This window comes from Cynoglossus semilaevis, chromosome 11 (assembly GCF_000523025.1).
Source record: "Cynoglossus semilaevis isolate Cse_v1.0 chromosome 11, Cse_v1.0, whole genome shotgun sequence".
Lineage (NCBI taxonomy): Eukaryota > Metazoa > Chordata > Actinopteri > Pleuronectiformes > Cynoglossidae > Cynoglossus > Cynoglossus semilaevis.
The window spans coordinates 3,512,414-3,519,112 of NC_024317.1; the positions used below are offsets into that span (position 1 = coordinate 3,512,414).

Below are 6,699 nucleotides of genomic sequence, written 5' to 3' on the forward strand. Positions count from 1 at the left end.
GCAACAGATGTGCACCAACCACGTACCAGCGGTGGTCTACACCGACTGGTTTGTTCCCTCTGTACTGATATATATATACAGTGTATATGTATATATATGTATATATATATATATGTATATATATATACATATATACATATATATGTATATATGTATATATATATACATATATATGTATATATATATACATATATATGTATATATGTATATATATATACATATATACATATATATGTATATATATATACATATATATGTATATATATATGTATATATATATATATACATATATATATATATACATATATATATACATATATATCTATATATATGTATATATGTGTATACATATATATATGTATATATATGTATACCTGACTGTGTTCCTGGTTTCTATCCTGTCTGTTGACGTATTTCAGTTCCTTCCACCTCGTCGCTGCCGTCTCTCAACTGCTGCAATTTGTGTCCTGTTATACTTCCTGTTTTTGCAAATGTTTCGCCAAACAGTCGTTAATAAACAATCAATTGAATTAATTTTTTTTTAAAAAATAGTCATTCCGACTTGAAGGATGTGACGCTTCCGTCCATTTCCTTTATAGTTATTTTTAGCCCAATGACTCATAAACCTCCTCATTTTCTGCTGTTTGTTCTGGGTTTTTATCCAGACGTTGAAGAACTGTTTCAGAGACGGTTGTTCTGTAACTGACCTCTCATTTCACTGATTCATATTTCACATCATCCATACCATATCTGTAAACTAAACAGCTGAGGATCTCTCAGTGTCAGGAGAGCTGACGTAGATATAGATCATATAGAGTTCAGCGCGATACAAATTTATTTATTTTAGTTTTAATTTAATAACAACAATCAAACCAGTTCAACAGTTGATTTCAAGTAAATTCAGGTCAAAACCATCATGACAAAGATGATAATAATAATAAATTGAAATTTATTGATCTCATATTTAAGAAGTTCTTGTGTTTACAGCAGATCTGCTGCCACCAAGTATGTGATTCCTCTGGGAATCAAACCCAGGACCTTCTGCTTCGAGACAGACGTGCTAACCGCTACACTATGGAGCCGATTGATCTGTGCTGTTATCTTATTGACCGGGTTTTTTACGTTGACTAATCTACCTGTTTACCCGATCAATCATTTCCTCTCTCTCTCTCCGTGTCAGTACAGAATCCGATCAGCCGACTTCCTCCCTCCGTCCACGGCCTCACCCTCCTCCTCCTCCACCTCTTTCTCCTCCATCAATGCCAGCTCTGTCTCTTTCCAATCATGTGCCCTACAACAAAGTACCATCCTCTGCTGGAATCTGCCACCAGACTCTCTCCTGTTTCCTCCGCATCACATGGCAGGAGAAGAGAAGGCACCGCGTCATCCGTGCAAATGCATTCATTCAGCTGGAAGTTGAGCTCACGCAGCGTGTGTGACCGCCATGATGGATGTTGCACTGTTGACTCTGTCACAGCGGAGCGGCACCGAAGCCCAAATCCAATCTACTGACAGAGGCCTGTGTGGCACACAAGGCACCCAGTGTAGGCAGATCAATGAACGGCTGTAGCATGAAGTCCATTATCAGGTGCCCAGAAAGACAGTTTATGTTGAAGAAAACTGTGACGGGTTCCTGGAACTGGGACCTGTGAGAGCCTGAAGATCTGAAGAAGAATGAACTCTGATTGGGTTGATGTTGACGTCATTTAATACTGTATGGTTATAGAAGATCTACACCATGGTTATAGAAGATCTCATTATGGTTATAGAAGATCTCGTGATGATGTTTTAGAAGATCTCACCATGACTCAGATTTCATCTTGGTTATAGAAGATCTCATTGTAGTTATAGAAGATCTACACCATGGTTATAGAAAATCACACAATGATTTTTAGAAGATCTCACCATGGTTATAGAGGATCTCATTGTGGTTGTAGAAGATCTCACGATGATTTTTAGATCTCACCATGACTCAGATTTCATGTACTGCTCAAAAATCCAGATCCACTTCAATCATTCAATTTCATGTTTTTTTTTAATGCATTTCAAATGTCAAATAAAAAACAAAATCAAGTCAAATTAAAATTGACAGTTTTAGGTTTAATGAGCGCCGCTCAGAATAAGTCTATAAATCATACAATTAAAGATCTAGTAATTGAGTCATTAATTCATCTATCACCGATGAATCCCATTCACGGAGACGGTGGGAGCTGGAGTCTGTCCCAGGGTCACAGTCAGGTCATCACTGCCCCAAATGAGGGCAAAGACAAAGAACACTTCAAGCTCACATCAAAACCTGTGATTAAATTACAGTGAAGAATGGAAGGTGACGAAGACGGGACTGAAACTGACGACCTCCTGGTTGGACAGAAGTACTGCAGACTGTAGCTCTCCTACATTGTTACGGTGACTCAAGTGTGTGTGTGTGTGTGTGATTGCATCTGTCCTCAGCAGACTTTGGCTTTGACACATAAATGAATCAGAGTTAACCTTTCCTACAGTCACTTCTTATTATTCAGCCTTGAATATTCAACTTCAACTCAACGGTGACGCTGGGAAAAAACTGCAACATCGAAGGAACGTCAACGTCGATCTCCTGACCCTGAACCACCGTGACATCACAGTCATCGCAGTGACAATGAAGCCAGACTACATTAGCAACAGTCTCTGTTCATCAGACACAAATGTGCGAACATCTCACAGAGTTGTTCCTGAACAGAAAGATCATAGTAATCGTAATTAATGACAACCACGATTAATCTTGATGAATCTTAATGAATCCACCCTGAGTTTATTTTCAGTTCTCCTACTACATGATTTGACATTTATATGAGGCTGTCAGCACAGCAATAAAGAAGAAAAATGTCTTTTTAATTTACACATTTAATATGTGATATAAAAAATGACCTCCTCTCTATCTTGGCTGTGATTGGTTCATGAAAAATGAGATATTTATCAGCAGAGACATGAGTTCCTTCAACACTGACGTGCGTGTGATGAAACGGTCCTAAATTCATTCTCCCCTCTCTTCATCTGGTTATCTCTGAATTCACAGAACGTTACATTCATTTCAACCTCACAGCACTGACATCAGATGTATATATTTAGCTCCGACTGAATCCTCTGCAAAACACAGAGAACAGTCACTGACGGAGGACTTCCTGCTCCATCACCTCCAACAACAACGGTGTCGCCCTTCATCCTGTCCCTGCAGACGCGGGGCCTGTTAGCACACGGCTGCGACGGCTAATTGGTTCCAGACCTTCACCTGTACTGCATTATAAGTCATCCAGATATACTTAATTTACGCCCCCATCAGGTGGGCCAGGGGTACTCCCCCCCCCCCTCCAATGAACCATTCACACTCACATTCACACCTGAGGTAAATTCAGAGGGAGCGCTCAAGCAGATATTTTCTGCTGTCTGCTCCAGACAGTCGCTGTTTCACTGCTGCCCACACGACCTTGAGATTCCACGATCAGGAGGAGGAGACATGACTGTCTTCTGCAGGTGCGTCAGGCTGGGGTTTTTTTTTTGTTTGTTTTTTTTTTAGGAGCTGCATGTCTATTTACAGATTTGTCACTATGTTAAAGTCCAGGATAAAAAAAAAGCTGCATGTCTATTGGTCAGTGTTTCCCCCAAGACATTATGGTCAGAATTGTCCTTAATGTTAGCCATGTTTACTACACATAGTTACAAAATCAAGCGTTCTTGCAAAGTACAGTAAAATCATTTGTGAAATGAATCAGTCTCAAAATATTCAAAGCATTTTAACCCACAAACAGAAACACACCCACTCCATATCCAACAATTCCACCATCCATCCAGTTATCGCAGATTTAACGTGGAGTCGATTCACACGCTGTTATTTACACACGCTGCAGGAAAATGTATTCATTTCACCAAAGTATCTTGAGCTTAAAATATCATGTATCAGGTTTATTTGAGTTTTGAAAGAATCTCTCAATTCATTCCACCAGCATTTTTGCGTAACAATTTTGCACATTTTTCAAAAAAATATTAGTATTAGTTTAACAACATACATGTGTCTCTCTGTTTCAGTGATATATTTAGCAACATTATTTTTATCCTGATTAATCGTGATTCATCATGAGACTCATTATCCACAGCCACCCTGTCATTCAACTACCGTGTTCTGGTGCCGTATATATATTTGCAGATCTGATGTAGATATGATGCAGACTGAGTGTCTGCTCAAAGGTGTGAGTTAAGGATGTGGGTGTCAAAGTGCTACAACGTTGCATAATAACAACCCTTTTTTTCTGTTCGTGACAAGTAACATATTTAATTTCTAGAAAAAACAAAAACAAAAAAAACAGCTTTTCAGTCTGTGATGTCTGTGAAATACTTCAGCAACAACTACTGTTGTAAGAGGAACATAAAGAAAGTCCTCACTTCACAGCAATTTGGACCGAGCTGCAGAGCTGGTTAGGAAACTCTCACCTGTCAACATCAGATGCTGATTTACTTAAACTTAGGCTTTCTGAGTTTATTTATCAGCCGTTCAAAGCTGAAAGGGTCAATAAAAACATGTAAAGAGTCATTTGAACACTATAAGAGTGACACGGAAATATATTTAGTCTAAACTTGTGGCAGGTTTGGTTTTTAGTCATTGTTTTTCTTTACATCTCTCTTCACTTCACTTAACTACCCCGTCTTCCCCTCCAGGGGGAGCTATATATATATGTATATAGTTTGAATGGCCTGATATATATATATACACAAATACATATATGTATGTATATATACAAATACATATATATTTATATATGTTTATATATATATATATACACACAAATACATATATGTATGTATTTGTATATGTATATGTATGTATATATACAAATAGAAAATACATATATATATTTGTATATATAAAATATATAAAAAATATATTTTGTATATATATTTGGTTTTTTTTTCCACTATTAGAAGTGGAGAAGTTCAGACGAGAGGCCAAAACTTCACGTCCACCTTCTGCTGATTCAACATTTGCCTCGCTCTGACCTGGACGACTGAGAATCCAAACAATCTCTCGTTCTCCGCTCTGTAGTTTTTGGCTTTTTTGTTGTTCAGAAAGGAACAACAGTTGACACGACTATGAACAAAACAGGACAGACCTCAGACAGCTCCACTGACTTATGTAGAAAAAAACCCCACACACATTACTGTTGTCATTATGACACTTTGGTTTAGCATTAGTTTTAGTTGTGGTTCAAACCTCGGCTGATTGACTTCTACTACAGTGGTTTTCAACCTTCAACCTTCTCCTCTGACGTTCCTACTGAGGAACATCAGAGTCACAGTTATTACACCTTAATAAATCTGACTCTGAGAGGTGAGAAAAAAAACAACTTATTGATGTAAATCTCCTCCTGAAATACTGCCACCTTGTTGTGATCAACATCGCTGCACGTTTCAATCTCAACTTTGTTTCAGTTGTAGAGGCTGGAATGATTGACAGGTGTGGACTAGAGTCTGGATTCAGGAAAATAAAACCTAGCGTATGAACTTGCAGCTAAAGTATATTTAATTCAATATTTATTATATATTTTCTAAATTGATGATACACACAAGCACACACAGACCAGCACACATCTGTATGTATCTATATATATACATAAAAGTCTAATATATTTGACATATTTTAAATTACTCTATCATTAAGAACATGTTAAAAAACGAATTAACTTTTGATTAACTTGATTTGCAGATTCTTTTGCACCTAATAAAAAAAATAAATTCCTAAAAATGCTCTTGAAGGAGCAGCTGTGAAACCCTTGTGGACAAAGAGAATATTCTGATATTAAAACATCACACACATACTGTAGTCGTGTAAGTACAGGGTATGTGAACCCCCACTTGAGAACCACTGCTCCAGGACAAAGGGTCAATTTTGGACTTCATTTTGGAATTAATCCAGATTTTCTTCTACCCCCCTAAAGAAGAAATAATCAAATATATAAAAGCAGATTCTACAGCTCACAGTGTGACTAGTGTGGCACCGAGAAACCCACGGACCACGAGGGGCACGACAGTCATGAATGTCATGTCCACTCTGTCTGCAGCTGGACCCGGGACTCCGAGTGTCTTTAATTGACAACAGTCCACAGCGAAAAACAACAACATCCATCGACAGTGCGATAAATGTGACACCGAGGGGGGTCTTTGGGGGGTGTTGGGGGTGGGGGTGATGTTATATAACAAGAGAAGCAGTTTGGATTATTTGTAATGAAAGCAGCACGTCATGTCACGTCACGTCACGTTAGTGAAGTGCAGATGATGTAAAATGAGCAGGATGGGAACAGCATCAGCATCAGCATCAGCATCAGGATCAGCATCTCTCTACGGCTCTTACCGGACCGGTACCGACGTCCTCCAACCTCCAACTCCAAATAGCTCCACACAGACCCTGGATCCCGCTCAGTGCTCACCCCCTGGGGTTGCCGTGCCGTGCCGTGTCGCCCTCTACCTCCGAGCGCCTTTCCTTCCAACGCTGTTTATTGTCATGTGTTTCTCACGGAGTGAATTTGCCCCTGTAATCTTTCACAGAAGTGGGCTGTTAAAAAGCTGCCCAGGACCCGCCCACCGCACGGCACTGTACCACACGCGCGCACGGCGACCCCAATCAAATTTGGCTGCTCTCTCTCTCACTCTCTCGCTCACTCTCTCTCTCTC

At 39.2% G+C, this 6,699-nt stretch overlaps 1 protein-coding gene across 2 annotated transcripts in view; it reads right to left on the minus strand.

Annotated features, from left to right (window-relative positions):
- Positions 1 to 6,699, minus strand: part of LOC103385914 (sodium-coupled neutral amino acid transporter 3-like) — a 22,792-nt gene extending 16,093 nt beyond the window's left edge. Inside the window, exon 1 of one of the 2 annotated variants that reach the window (XM_008319940.3) lies at positions 6,380 to 6,699. The gene's annotated coding sequence lies outside the window, so the exon portion shown is untranslated. The remainder of the gene's footprint in view (positions 1 to 6,379) is intronic. The other variant, XM_008319941.3, reaches the window with a different exon arrangement.